This window comes from Procambarus clarkii, chromosome 47, assembly GCF_040958095.1.
Source record: "Procambarus clarkii isolate CNS0578487 chromosome 47, FALCON_Pclarkii_2.0, whole genome shotgun sequence".
NCBI lineage: Eukaryota > Metazoa > Arthropoda > Malacostraca > Decapoda > Cambaridae > Procambarus > Procambarus clarkii.
In genome coordinates this window covers 32023382-32036901 of record NC_091196.1, presented here as the reverse complement: position 1 = coordinate 32036901, position 13520 = coordinate 32023382, and the positions used below count along the sequence as shown (strand labels likewise).

Sequence of the window (13520 nt, the reverse complement as noted above, 5' to 3'; positions counted from 1 at the left end):
ACAGTTTTACAAATCCTAGTTTTACAAATCTCATAGTATTTACATAACATTGTAAACCCTGATGATCCATTTATTTAGAGACCATGAATTTGGACTTATCAGGCCAATTAAAAAATTCAGTCCTTATACAGAATGTGGTCATTTATCAGAATAAACATCATCAAAGCTCAACACACACAGACTTACTTACAGTATTTAAAGTCTTTCTAGAAATACCCAACTATATTTATATAAATACTATTATTGTACCATGCACCACACACAAATCTACATAAAATACTGTTTAACTGTATCAAATCCAGATTCTGTTACTATTCTCAGCCAATATACTCGGCCACCTAAAAAAACTAAAGCGAACTAATTTTTTAAACAATCACAACTTTAGTTTGTACATACCAGTATAGTATTGCACTGTAATTACAGAAACCAAGTCAAGGTTTCAAGACTTGGGCCAATTCAAGGGGGGCCCAAGTCAACTTTAGAATGATATATTTCAGATTGATCTTTCTTTGATATTTAGCCTTTTAAACATAAATTATTGGACTGATATTATTGCTAATATTAGTATGGGCCTTCAGGCATATGGAGTTGTAAAGCCTACCAGGGACAACTAGCCAGAACATGGTCCCCTCAGAGAGGTACAGGGAACAATGGCCCATGAAACTCATGTATGAGAGTATTCATGTCTGCCATCAACTGGGATTGAGCACCCAGAAAGGTAGACACTCCAAAACAGACCCCTCCTGGTAGAAAAATTGCAACCCGAGACCAAACAGAGGCTAGAAATCTCCCAAAGAAAACAAGCTAACAAGCAACACACTGCGCGCTGCTCGTTTGCGCTGACCCCCCCCCTCTCCCCCTGGGAAAAGGGGGGGTCTCAGCCCACTGAGCTGGCAGCTGAACCATCAGTTTGGAGGCTGAAAACGGAAACAAAGCCCGCAGACTGGGGGAAGGGAGGGTGCCAGGGAGCTTCCATGGCTCAACACAGAAAATGCCGTTTCATTACATTCCACACTGGTTTTCTGTGGGGAGAAAAGCTCCCTTTAGCTAACTACCCAAAGAGCAGAAAGAGGGACTTGCCCCAGGAGGCGGAACACCGCACCACTCATGATGAAGACGAGACAACTGGCTGCAACCGCCGACCCAAGGGGACAAGACCACAGAGGTCTTGTCCCGGCAGAGGTCCTGGCAGAGGTCCCGGCACATTAACAGGGAACGGCCAGGCCCCCTGTTCAATCTCCAAAATCCCCGTGCCTGAATATTCGCCCAAGACATACAGGTATTGCCAAACACAGCAGCCAAAGCTGCAAACTGATGAACATCATAGGTGCAAGGGTAGACCGCAGACTGGCTAGACTTAATAACCCTGCGGACGACCTGAGAGACCCGAGCCCTGAACAGGAAACGAGAAAAACCGGGTCAACCCAAAGCATGCCCCCATACACAGAAGACGAGGCATGCAGATAATGGGGTAAAGCGGCAATCAGACACAAAACATGATGCACCCCCAGCCTGACCAACCAAGCATCAATAACCCACGGAACCCTCCAGAAGCCCACAATCTCGTACTTCACCAGAAAAGGAGGCAACTGCAAATGCACTAAACGTCCACCACGACTGAAAGGGCAGAAATTCCTGGGTCGGAGATGAGTATGAAGCTCACCAACCAGATCCCTAAGAGGCCAAAGCCAACAGAAACAAAGCCTTTTGAAAACAATCTTGGCCCGTAGGGGCCACAACAAACCAAGGAGAAAAGAGAGCACCTGGTCCAAAGACCAGGACAGCTCAGACGCCGCATGAGCAGGCAGGAGGTGGAAAAACGCATGAGAAAGCTTACGGAACAGAGCCGAAGTGACATCCACCCCAAATGCAAGATGGAACAGCTCCGCCAGTACTGCACGATAAGAGGTGACAGTATTCAGCATAAGATGTCGATCCATCCAGGGAACTGGATAGATGGATTGGATAGTGGGGGAACTGGATGGATGGGAGGACTGGATGAATGGACAGAGGGACTGGATGGATGGTGGGAGAGGAGAATGAATGGATGGATGGTGGAGGATTGTTTGAATGGTGGGGGACCGGATGGATGAAGGTAGAGACTGGATGGATGGATTGTGGGGGGACTGGATGGATGGTGGAGGGGACTGGATGGATGGATGGAGGGACTGGATGGATGATGGTTATTACACCATCCATTGTAATCATTGACCATTGTAATCATTCTCTGTACTCTGTGATCGTCTCTCTCTTCACTCAATACTCCAGCTTAACACTGTTACAGTCCAGTATGACCCCTCACTGGACGGCCACGAATATAAACTGAATATTAAATGAGGAGGACATAACAAGGATAGGGGTTATTAATTTGTTACTAATTATAAAATAAAAACATTAAACACTGCCACCACCTTCCAAACATAAATGTGTCTAAAATTATTGGTCCCCAGGAAGGAAGGGACTCAATAATCAGGGAACTCAAAGGGTAAGTCAATGAATCTTCATGGATTAATACTGTAATCTTACTGAACTGAACGGGAGATCCTAGAACGATTTTACTATTCATAAGATGGAGGACACGGGGGAATTTCTAACACAGCAATTGGAAATCACAAGAATGAATAACACAGTCATTAATCAAAGGGAATGGATAACTAAACACAAAATAAAAACAATTAAAATTATTTTATTATTTGAACCAGTATATTTAAATCAAAATTGAAATATAGCCTACTCTAAATAGAAAATATCCTATGAGACACTGTCATGTACTACCAATGTTACACAATTCAAAGTGCACATCTACCTTCAATACTGCAGCTTGCCAAAGGATGTTGATTGGCTGCCCGCAGGTCCTTTGACCTGTACCTCAGTCAAGGTCCCAAGACACACTAACATTTCTTTATTAAAAACGCTTACCAGTGGGACAGGCTCCACCCCCTAGTTCTTAGGCCCAAATTAACTCCGCCTATCACAAGCCTATGGCCAATGGATTTAAACATGACTAGGTGATCTAGAAACCGGGCCAATGGATTTAAACATGACTAGGTGATCTAGAAACCGGGCCAATGGCATGGGCAGGCACTACCCAGTGAGGCCCCGCCTCCCCAGGCCTACATGTCTTTAACCAATCCGGATCAGGCTTGACCATAAGGGTCAATTCCTCTTGACAGAAAACTCCAAAAACTGAGAAGACACCAACGACTTTCCTGGCTGGGCACCCACGTGTAACTTGAGATCACAAGTTTATTAGCCCTGGGGTACTATTTTCAATTTGTCACTGGACAGGAGGACAGGAGAGAGAGGGGAGCAAGTGGCTTCAAGCTGTTTATGACCCCGAGGGTTAGACCGTGACATGAGACAGGGATGACCCAAAGGGAGGGAAGGCAAGTGAGGGAAGGGAAGAGGAAGAGGAAGGAGAAGAGAAAGGGGGAAGGGGGAAAGGGGGAAGGGGAAGGGGCTATGGTGTGCATATACCATTACAATGGGGGGACTGTATGGATGGATGATGGTACTGGTGGGGATGGTGGGGGGGGGGGACTGGATGGATGGAGGATGGGACTGGAAGGTTGGATGGTGAAGGGGGGACTAGATGGATGGCAGGCGAGTGGGAGGAGGAGACTGGTGGGGGTGGGGGGTGGCAATGGGGAAGAAAATCTTTTAGAAACACCAGAACTAGAATCATGTAAGGGAAGAACATATGGAGGGCGAATGGGTGAGCATGTGGTAGAGTGAGTGGATGGATGAGTAACAGAGCAGGCGATAAAGTGGGTGGATGGGTGGGTAGCAGTGGTCGGGCACGTGTCAGTGTATGCAGCAGCACGAGCAGGTGGCAGATGGTAGACTAAGGAGGAGGGTGGCAGGAGCTCAGAAGACAGTGGGTGGGTAGGTGAGTAGTAGGACAGGCGGCCAAGTGGTTGGGAGGGTAGCAGTGGGCAGACAGGCGGTGGTCTAACACAGGAGCTGGTCACCCTCGGTCACTCCCTAAGACCCATACCTGGCCCTACCTGCTACTTCCATCCCCCCACTGGACCTTCCCCCCCCCCCCCCCCACCTGTACCTTCCCAGCCATATCTGGACGGTATTAATACGGTAAGCTTCCTTGCTACCAGCTGCTGGATCGGGAGGTAGATTGCCTGAGCGCACGACATTAAACTCTTATTGTTTACTAACTGATTAGTTTTGAGTGTGAAAGCCTGCTTGACTGTTAGTGGCTGATTGACTGTGAATGCCTGAATGACTGTAAATGCCCGATTGATTATAAATGCCTGACTGACCATAAATGCCTAACCAGTTTCTATCACAACTGTGAATGCTTGACTGCCTGTGAATGCTTGCCTGACTGCCTTTGGTTATGACTGCCTGTGAATGCTTACCTGACTGCCTTTGGTTATGACTGCCTGTGAATGCTTGCCTGACTAACTTCTTGTGACTGGAAATACCCAACTGCTTGCTACCACAACTGTGAATGCTTGACTGACTTTTTGTGAAAGTAAGTAACTGGTTCTGACTGGCTACTACATAACAGAGGCAGTGAAATGTGTGAAAGGAAAATCTGGAACCAGTGATGCAGATATGAATCACTGGTTCAAGGGAAAAATATCAGAACGAGGGAAACTGGATCAACCCAAAGCGAATCCCCGGCCACAGAAGCCGAAGCATGCAGGTAACGGTGAAGAGCGGCAACCAGACACAAGACATCATGCACCCCTGGCCTGACCAACCAAAGCATCAATGACCCATGGACCCCTCCTGAAAGCACCCGTCTCATTCTTCTCCAGAAAAGAAGGAGAAGGCTGCAACCAAACAAACCGACTACCAGGTCGAAAGGAACAGAAACCCCTGTGCCGGAGGAGAGCATGAAGCTCACCAAACTGACCCGCAGAGGCTAAAGCCAACAGAAACAGTGCTTTGGAAAAACAATCTTGAACCGAAGGAGCCACCACGAACCATAGAGAAGAAAGATAGGAGAGCACCCTGTCCAAGAACCAGGATGGCTAAGGCAGCGCATGAGCAGGCCGGAGGTGAAACAAAGCATGAGAAAGCTTACAGAACAGGGTAGAAGTAACATCCACCCCGAATGCAAGCTGGAGCGGCTCCGCCAACGCCACACTATACGAGGCGACAGTATTTGGCATCAAATGACGGTCCTGAAAAAGCCAAGACAGAAAGGACAAGACAACCTGATCAGAAATAGAAGACAACCTACAAAGAGAGAGAAAATGGTAGAAAGAATGCCAGGAAACTTCATACTGTTGCCAAGATGAAGTTCTCAGGTGGGACACCATCAATGAAGCCACCTGATCACTATACAAATGGTGATAAACCCGCATCAAAATGACAAGAAGAGAAGAGCGGAGGAGAAGACCAAACCAGCAGTGTACCGGACCGGTCCAACCTGCTGGAAGAGGCGGAGCCACTGAGAATGCCCCAGATTCGGACACCAAGCAAGCAGCGCTTGAAACCAAGGCTGGGTCAGCCACCAAGGGGCCATGAGGACTACTCTCCAGTGCTAAGACTCCAACTGAACCAGAACCCGAAGCAACAGCTGGACTAGAGGGAAGAGGTATAAGTAATCCCACCTTGACCAGTCCTGCCGAAAGGCGTCCAAAGCGAAAACCACGCAGTCGGGGAAGGGCGCCACATATATTGGGAGAAGCCGAGACCACGCCGATGCAAAAGGGTCCACTTTTGGGAGTTCATACGTCCAGCAGAGCCAACTGAAGGAGTCGGCATCAACCGTCCATTCCGTGGATAGGGGAATGAACCGAGACAGGCCGTCCGCCAGAATGTTGGACACATCCCGGATATGAACAGCATGGAGAGTCAAACCCCGAGAAGCCAGCAGACGAACCACTCAAAGCGACCATCCCCAAAGAGGCAAGAACCGAAGGGAGAATCGAAGAGAAACTGGACAGTTCAGGAAATGAGCTACTGGATAACAGTCCAACCACCAACACACTGTGCTGTTGTAACGGCTGATTGTGAGTTGTAACGGCCGATTCTCTCCTTTCCTCCCAATCTCCCCCCCCCCCTTAGCCCATTTGTCAAGGACCAAGAGGTTGACCTGAGGGTGGTCTTGCTAGCTGTCCCTCTTGGTGCCTATGCTTCCCCACTCAATTCTCCCCACTCAAGATTCCCTCTCCATCCACCTCTCATTCCCTCTCTCCCCCTCTCACTGGTTCCTCCCCCATACCAGGCGAGTCAAATGTCCCTACCTTTTATCGTGGAGGAGACAGGGTTGAACATAAATTATCAGTTTTGTAAACATTGCTTGGAGGTGCACTAGGCTCGGGTGGTCCACTATAGAGGCGCCTTGTCCCCTTCCAATAGCTGGAGAGCTGACTCAATCTTCAAGAATTTCATGTATCCTTCCACCGCAGATCATGGAAGGTGATTGGCGGTAGATAAGTGCCAAGTCCTTATTGGCCATAGAGAGCCAGACCTCAGGCCTAGCTTTAAATGGTTGGCCATAGCCAAAAAAATAAGGGGTGGAGCCCTGGGGCTGTATTAGATGGTGGGAGGAGTAATCATTCCACCGGTAAGCTGGTAAAACAAAATTTCAGTAGTGTGTTCTGGGAGTGTATGGGGGATAGGAACTCGGTCCGGCATCAAAGGGGCTGAAGGCAGCCATCGACATCTTTGCCTAAGTGTGGTTTTAAGGTATTGTGCACTTGAGTATTCATGTCCTCGATAGATATCCACTTTGCCTTTTAGGGATAATAGAGTAGGGTATATGTTCATTTGATTTCAATATATGTGTTAAATAAAATAAAGTATTAATTGGTTTTGATTGTTTAATAACAAAAGGGACAGAGATAACTAATGTGGAGCAGTTTCTATATATAGTATATATATGTGCGGCATTTGGAAAATCTCCTGCACTCCTCCATTTAATGGATATTAAAGTTGCCCTTGGACCTAAATAAGCAAAGTAAATTAAACAAACTCATTCTCAAGATTTATTACTGAAGTTCCTATTGCCCGGGAGTTCCATGATTACCGATTCCTTGCCTTCCTGGGGGATCGGTGATAGACACATTCAGGTATGTATATCGGGAAGGTGGTGGCAGTGTCTAATGAGTTGTTAATTATTAGTTATAAATTAATAACCCCCTATTCTTGTTGTGTCCTCCTCATTTCATATTCAGCTTATATTCTTGGCAGTTCAGTGAGGGGGGGTCATACTGAACTGTAACAGTGTTAAGCTGGGGTATTGAGTGAAGAGGGAAGAAGGAAACAGTAGAGAGAGAGAGAGGGTTATTACAATGGTAGATTGCAGTCCTGTTACACTGTGAGCCCAATGGAAAAACAGACCCCACCGCCATAACAGACGCCGAAGCTAAACCCGATCCAGCAGGTAGACCAGCACAGCGAAGTTCAGACTCCCACACAACTACTTGAGCAACCGCCAAATGACCCGGGCCCCCGTCCCCAGAAACAGTTGCAGGCAGGGACCACAGCCGCAGCAATGCCTCCAGAGGGAGAGACGTGGAAAAGGTCCGAGGGTCCCAAACAAGACCCAGCAAAGTCCAAACCTGGCACAGAACCAGATGGGACTTCCGCCAGTTCACCAGGAACCCGAACCCGGCAAGCTGGCATAGAACCACGCCCCTGGCGAGCAAACAAGCAGACCGACTGGGAGCCCACACCAGCCAATCGTTGAGGTAGGCCACAACCCAAACCCCTAGCGGACGCAGACAGGCCACCACGACCCGGGTAAGGTGTGTGAATATGCGAGGTGCCAGATTCAAGCCAAAAGGAAGGCAACAAAAGCGGTAAGTTAGATGCCCGACCACGAAACCCAGCCAGTCCCTAAACCCCAGATGAATAAGAACGTGCCAAGAAGCGTCCTTGAGGACCAGGGACACCATCCAGGCACCCGGCTCCAAAAGAAGCTGGACCTGAGACAGAGTGGTCACCTGAACCCAGGGCTTCAGACGGAACAAATCTAAAATGAACCGCAGATATGCACAGTTCCGTTTCGGCACTGGAAACAGACAGGAAACCCACCTGAGGGATGTGGTCTTTTCGACCACGCTCAAGTGCACCCACGCTGAAATGACCCGATGAAGTGCAGGGGGAAGAAGCCTGCCTCGCCAGCCCCAAACCCCCAAAATAGGAGACGCAGCCCAATGCCACCACAGGCCTGATAACATGACTTGAAATGCCCACGAAGTGTGGGACCAAGCATGAGCAAACAAAGCGAACCTTCCCCCCATTACCCCATCAACGGAACAAACCATGAGAGGGCTGATGCCCCTTACAAGAAGCCGACCAGACAACACCAGCTTAGAAGCTGGCACCAATGGCACACCCCAACCAGCAGAACCCCAAGCCCTGGCACAACCCTACTGAGAAGGCCGAGAATGGTCACCCCAGAGAACCAACAAGTCTGACATAGGACGACAACTAGATGAAGCCGCCTGCAGAAACTGCACGACAGCAGCCCCTGCAAGCATCAATGGACAAAACAGTGGCAAAAACCTAAAATCCAGAGCCCAAGCGGATTCCAAAGAGAGAGCAAGCACAGCTTGATGGCATGCGAGATGAGAATCAAGAACAGAGACACTGCTTCCTTCAGGATAAGTGCAAACAGCTTCAATAGCGCGGCCAACGCCCAAGCCGCTGAGGCCAGCACACCCGACAAAGGCCCAGCACTCAACGCCTCCACATCCTCCTCAGGCCAGGCCAAAGACAGCTCAAGAAAAGAAAAGAACGGCAAGACTGAAGCCAAATGCCCACTGGCGCGCAAATTCTCAGCAACCAGGGATGCCGAAAGGGTAAGAACCTGCACATGCAGCTGTACAAGGCTAACATCCCGAGAAAGCACAGGGGTGAACAAGCACGTATTCAGGTGCTCAAACTCACCCCTCAGGTAAACCTGCAGAGCTGTAGAAGTGTCTCGCTACTCAAGTGTGAGGGGTCCGACAGAACCCATGCCACACCCCCAATAAAAAGAATGGGCAGTCTGCCAGCCAGAAAGACTCCAGAACCTCCAAACACACCCAATATGGGGAAGAAGAACCTAACTCAAAAGAGTTCGGTTCCAAGTGAAAGGCCGAAAAGAAGGGGGCCTGCTGGAGGAACCGGCTCGAATGTCTCCATCCCCAATCCGAACAGGGCAGCCCCTGAACCTGCCCAAGTCTCATTACCAACTAAACCTTGCCCCAACCCCTCAGACATTTGGGAGCCAGAAGCAGTGGAAAAGGTGCAGGATGAACAACAGGGAAAGAACCAGGGAGCGCGGACTGATCCAAAGTCGAAGCAATTAACGCCACCAGCTCCAGGTCCCTATAACCGAAGCGGGGCAGCTGCGGGCATCTGGGTGGGAAATTAACCTAGCGCATTGCAACAACCTAAACCAAGCATGCAATGCGCATGCTGCCTGTACTTGACACTTTCGCAGGATCAGGACTCCTCCCGGAGTCCTGTTTCGCCAACCGCTCCCTCATGGTGGACATAAATTTATGTCCTCTTTTAAAATATTTGTATAAAATTCAATTTTTATCCGATTTACTTTGGGTTTGTTTCAAACTGCGCGTCATGAGGCTCTCTTTCTCACCACTAGGCTGCATGGTACAATAAGTTCATGAAAGGTGTGGACCACTTCGATCAAATGGTATTATGTCCCAAACGGGTTGCAGGTGGGTGACTTTGGCCGTTTATACTGGTAATGCTTTCCCCCATATCACGTATTATATGCATATGTCTGTTTAGGGAATTTTATTCCGATCAATGTACAACCAAAAATAACTGTGTGCAACAAGTATAAACTTGACAAACATAACAAAAGTAAAAACATTTCGTGTGTGTTTGACGCTCACTGATATGTTCCTGCGTTGTTTTATATTTGGCGCTATTCTATCTTACGCTTTGTTGATCTTTTTTACCTACGGGCTCATAGAACATTCTATTGCGAACACATTGACACAAAAATGAATGACGTACATAGAATAATAATGTCATGAGAATGAAATAAGTATAAACTTTCAAAGCGCCGTGCGTCGTCCCGTCACCGATACCGGGTAACAATTTCACCACTTCCCACACTCTTGCGAGCGGGCCGCAATCATTATTCTACACTTATATTCATATCACCATGTTGGGAATTTCATTGCGAGTCCATTGATACCAAAATTAACGCTGTAGGACAAGTGTGGAGGTGATAACAATCCCAAGAGTAAAAACCTTTTGTTGCTGTTGGGCGCTCACGGCGAGTTATCTTCGTAGTTATTTATTTGGTGCTGGTATCCCTATACGTTTCGTGACTTTTTTTACTGATGTTCTTCTAGAGAATTTTATTGCAAACACGTTGGTACCAAAATGAAATACGTAGCTCAAGAACTAAGGTAAGGAGAGTGAAAAGAGTATACACATTTTTGTTTTTACGCTTACGCAGCAAAAACGCCGCGCGCACATACCGCTTTTTTTTTTTACCATCGAAGGGGGCCGGAAAGTGTTAACTGTAATGTCATCAGAATAGTACTGAAGAACAAGCAGAGAACACGACTTGCAAGACTCTGGGTCAAAGGTGCAACAGACAGCATGACAGAGGAAAAGATAGTAACAGTCACCCCAGAGACAAGGGCACACAGCAACAATCAAACCAGCACAAGACGGGCTGGAACTCGGAAGACGCATCCATAGGTCCACCTAGCCCTGACAGGGTTTTCCAGGGCCCATAGACTGACTGCTATGGGATGCCCGGGCAAGGTTTTGCTAACAGGTTAAGATCCAAAACTAACAAGAGGGAGAGATCAAAACTCTGAAACCCCTGCAATGTGTACAATCACGGAGGCTTAGCAGAGGACCACCAATACAAGTGGAACTATAGCTACACCAGGCAGACCCCTACCAGGCAAGGAAAACAAACACAAAAGGAAAACTCTACAAAGTATGTCCCCAGAGGAAACAGGAACCGGTCGCCGCATAGGTAGGCAAGCTGCACAACACCTTGATGCCTCAACCAACACCATACTAAACCCTACTCCAAGGCCAAACAAGGGCCACAAAACCCCAGCTGGCCCCTAGGGCAGGATAAGTGCCAAGCAGCAAAAACCTCTACGGAATTGGTTCCCGAATGCACCAGGAAGGAGAACCCTAATACACGAGGGTAGTACTCACAGGGCGCTTAGGGAAGGATGCCCCTAAGCGCATGCAGCCCCGGTACTCTTGAGGATACCTAGCCACCACACACAATGACACTGCAGAGGACACCACTAAGGCAAACACTGCTTGGAAAGCCAGAAAAAGATCTAACGTAATAAGAGAACGCAGACAACACTATGAAAGAAGGAAAAAACCAGCGTTGAATGTAATGAAACGCCATTTTCTGGGTGAGTCCTGGAGGCTCCCCGGAGCTATCCCAGGCTGATATGCTAATGTCAGACTTTGGCATCAGTCATGTGTATGGAGTTCTTAGGCCTACCGGGGACCACGGCCAGAACCGGGCCCCCTCAGAGAGGCAAGGGGAGCAATGGCCTATAGAAGCCCCCGTGTAGTTGGAAGCATTCTATGTCTGCCATCGACCGGAACAGGCACCCAGAAAGGTAAGCGCCCCAAAACAAACCCCTATTCTGGTTAAAATTGCTACCTAATACCGAACTAGTGGATAGAACTCCCCAACCGAAAACAAGCAAATTAGTGTGACGTCACACACTGCCGCGCCGCTGTCTGCGCAGCTCCCCCCTCCCCGGGAGGGGGAAGGGGGAGCCCCAGACCCCCCGCGCCAGCTACCCACACCTCAGTTCTTGAGGCTGGATGTCAAAAACGCGAAAAACTGCCGACCGGAGGGAGGGAGGGATGCCGGGGAGCCTCCGGGACTCACCCAGAAAATGGCGTTTCATTACATTCAACGCTGGTTTTCTGGGGGGAGCCCCGTCGGCTCCCCGGAGCTAACTACCCACAGACAGAAAAAGAGGGACTTACCCGGGAGGCGGTCGTCGCTCACCCCTCAACTCGAAGCCGAGACAACTGGCTGCAACCGCCGACCCAAAGCAACACAGGCCCGACGAGGGCCAGGGACATTCACAAGGTAACGAGCAGCCAGGACCCTGTTCGACCGCCAAAATCCCCGCGCCCGAATATCAGACCAAGACATATTCCCAAAGACGGCAGCAAGAGCCGCGAACTTACGAACGTCATGGGCACGGGGATAGACCGCAGGCTGGCTAGACCTAATAACCCTGCGGACGACCTGAGAGACCCGAACCCGCGAACAGGGAAGAAGGGAAACCGGATCAACCCACAGCGCGTCCCCGGACACAGAAGCTGTGGCGCGCAAATAACGGCGAAGCGCCGCAACCGGACACAAAACATGATGCACCCCCGGCCTGACCAACCAAGCATCAACCACCCATGGACCCCTCCGGAACGCAGCAGTCTCATTCTTCGCCAGAAAAGAAGGAGACGGCTGCAAACGAACAAAACTATCACCACGACCAAAAGAGCAGAAACCCCTGCGCCGGAGGAGAGCATGAAGCTCCCCTACCCGACCCCCAGAGGCCAAAGCCAACAAGAAAAGTGCCTTGGAAAAACAATCCTGGACCGAAGGGGCCACAACGAAACGAGGAGATGAAAGGAAAGAGAGCACTCTGTCCAAAGACCAGGACGGCTCAGGCGACGCATGAGCAGGCCGGAGGTGAAACAATGCACGAGACAGCTTGCGAAACGGCGCAGACGTAACATCGATACCGAAAGCAAGCTGAAGCGGCTCCGCCAGCGCCGCACGATACGAAGCGACAGTGTTAGGCATAAGATGACGGTCCTGAAACAACCACGAGAGGAAGGACAAGACCACCCGAACAGACAAGGAGCTAACACGACGAAGACGCAAAAAGAAACGGAAGGACCGCCAGGAAACTTCATACTGCCGCCGAGAAGAAGCCCTCAGGTGGGACACCAACAAGGAGGCCACCTGATCACCATAGAGATGATGATAGACTCGAGTCAAAAAAACCATACGCGAAAACTCGAGGAGAAGATCGAACCAGCTACGTGACGTACCGGCCCGATCTGCTGAAAGAGGCGGAGCCGCGGGAAAACCCTCGGGTTCGGACACCGAGCAACCAGCGCCTGAAACCAAGGCTGGGCCGGCCACCAAGGGGCCAGAAGGACAACTCTCCCCCGGTAAGTCTCTAAGCGAGTCAGGACCTGGAGCAACAGCCGAACTGGGGGAAAGAGGTACAGGAACCCCCACCTCGACCAGTCGAGCCGAAAGGCATCGACCCCGACGGCCTCGCAATCGGGGAAGGGCGCCGCATAAACGGGAAGACGCCGCGACCATGCCGACGCGAAGAGGTCCACCTCGGGGCGCCCGAACGTCTGGCAAAGCCAACGGAAGGACTCGTCGTCGACCGTCCACTCCGTGGAGAGGGGAACGAAGCGAGACAGGGCGTCGGCCAAGACGTTGGACACGCCCCGTACGTGAACCGCCAGGAGAGCCAAACCCCGAGAACTCAGCAGACGAGTCACCCGAAGCGACCAACCCCAAAGAGACAAGGACCGCATCGAACCCC

The 13520-nt window shown here is 49.9% G+C and overlaps 1 protein-coding gene across 3 annotated transcripts in view; it reads right to left on the bottom strand.

Moving 5' to 3' along the window:
- S1P (membrane-bound transcription factor site-1 protease) overlaps positions 1-13520 on the bottom strand; it is a 181533-nt gene that overhangs the window by 149760 nt on the left and 18253 nt on the right. The window lies entirely within an intron of this gene.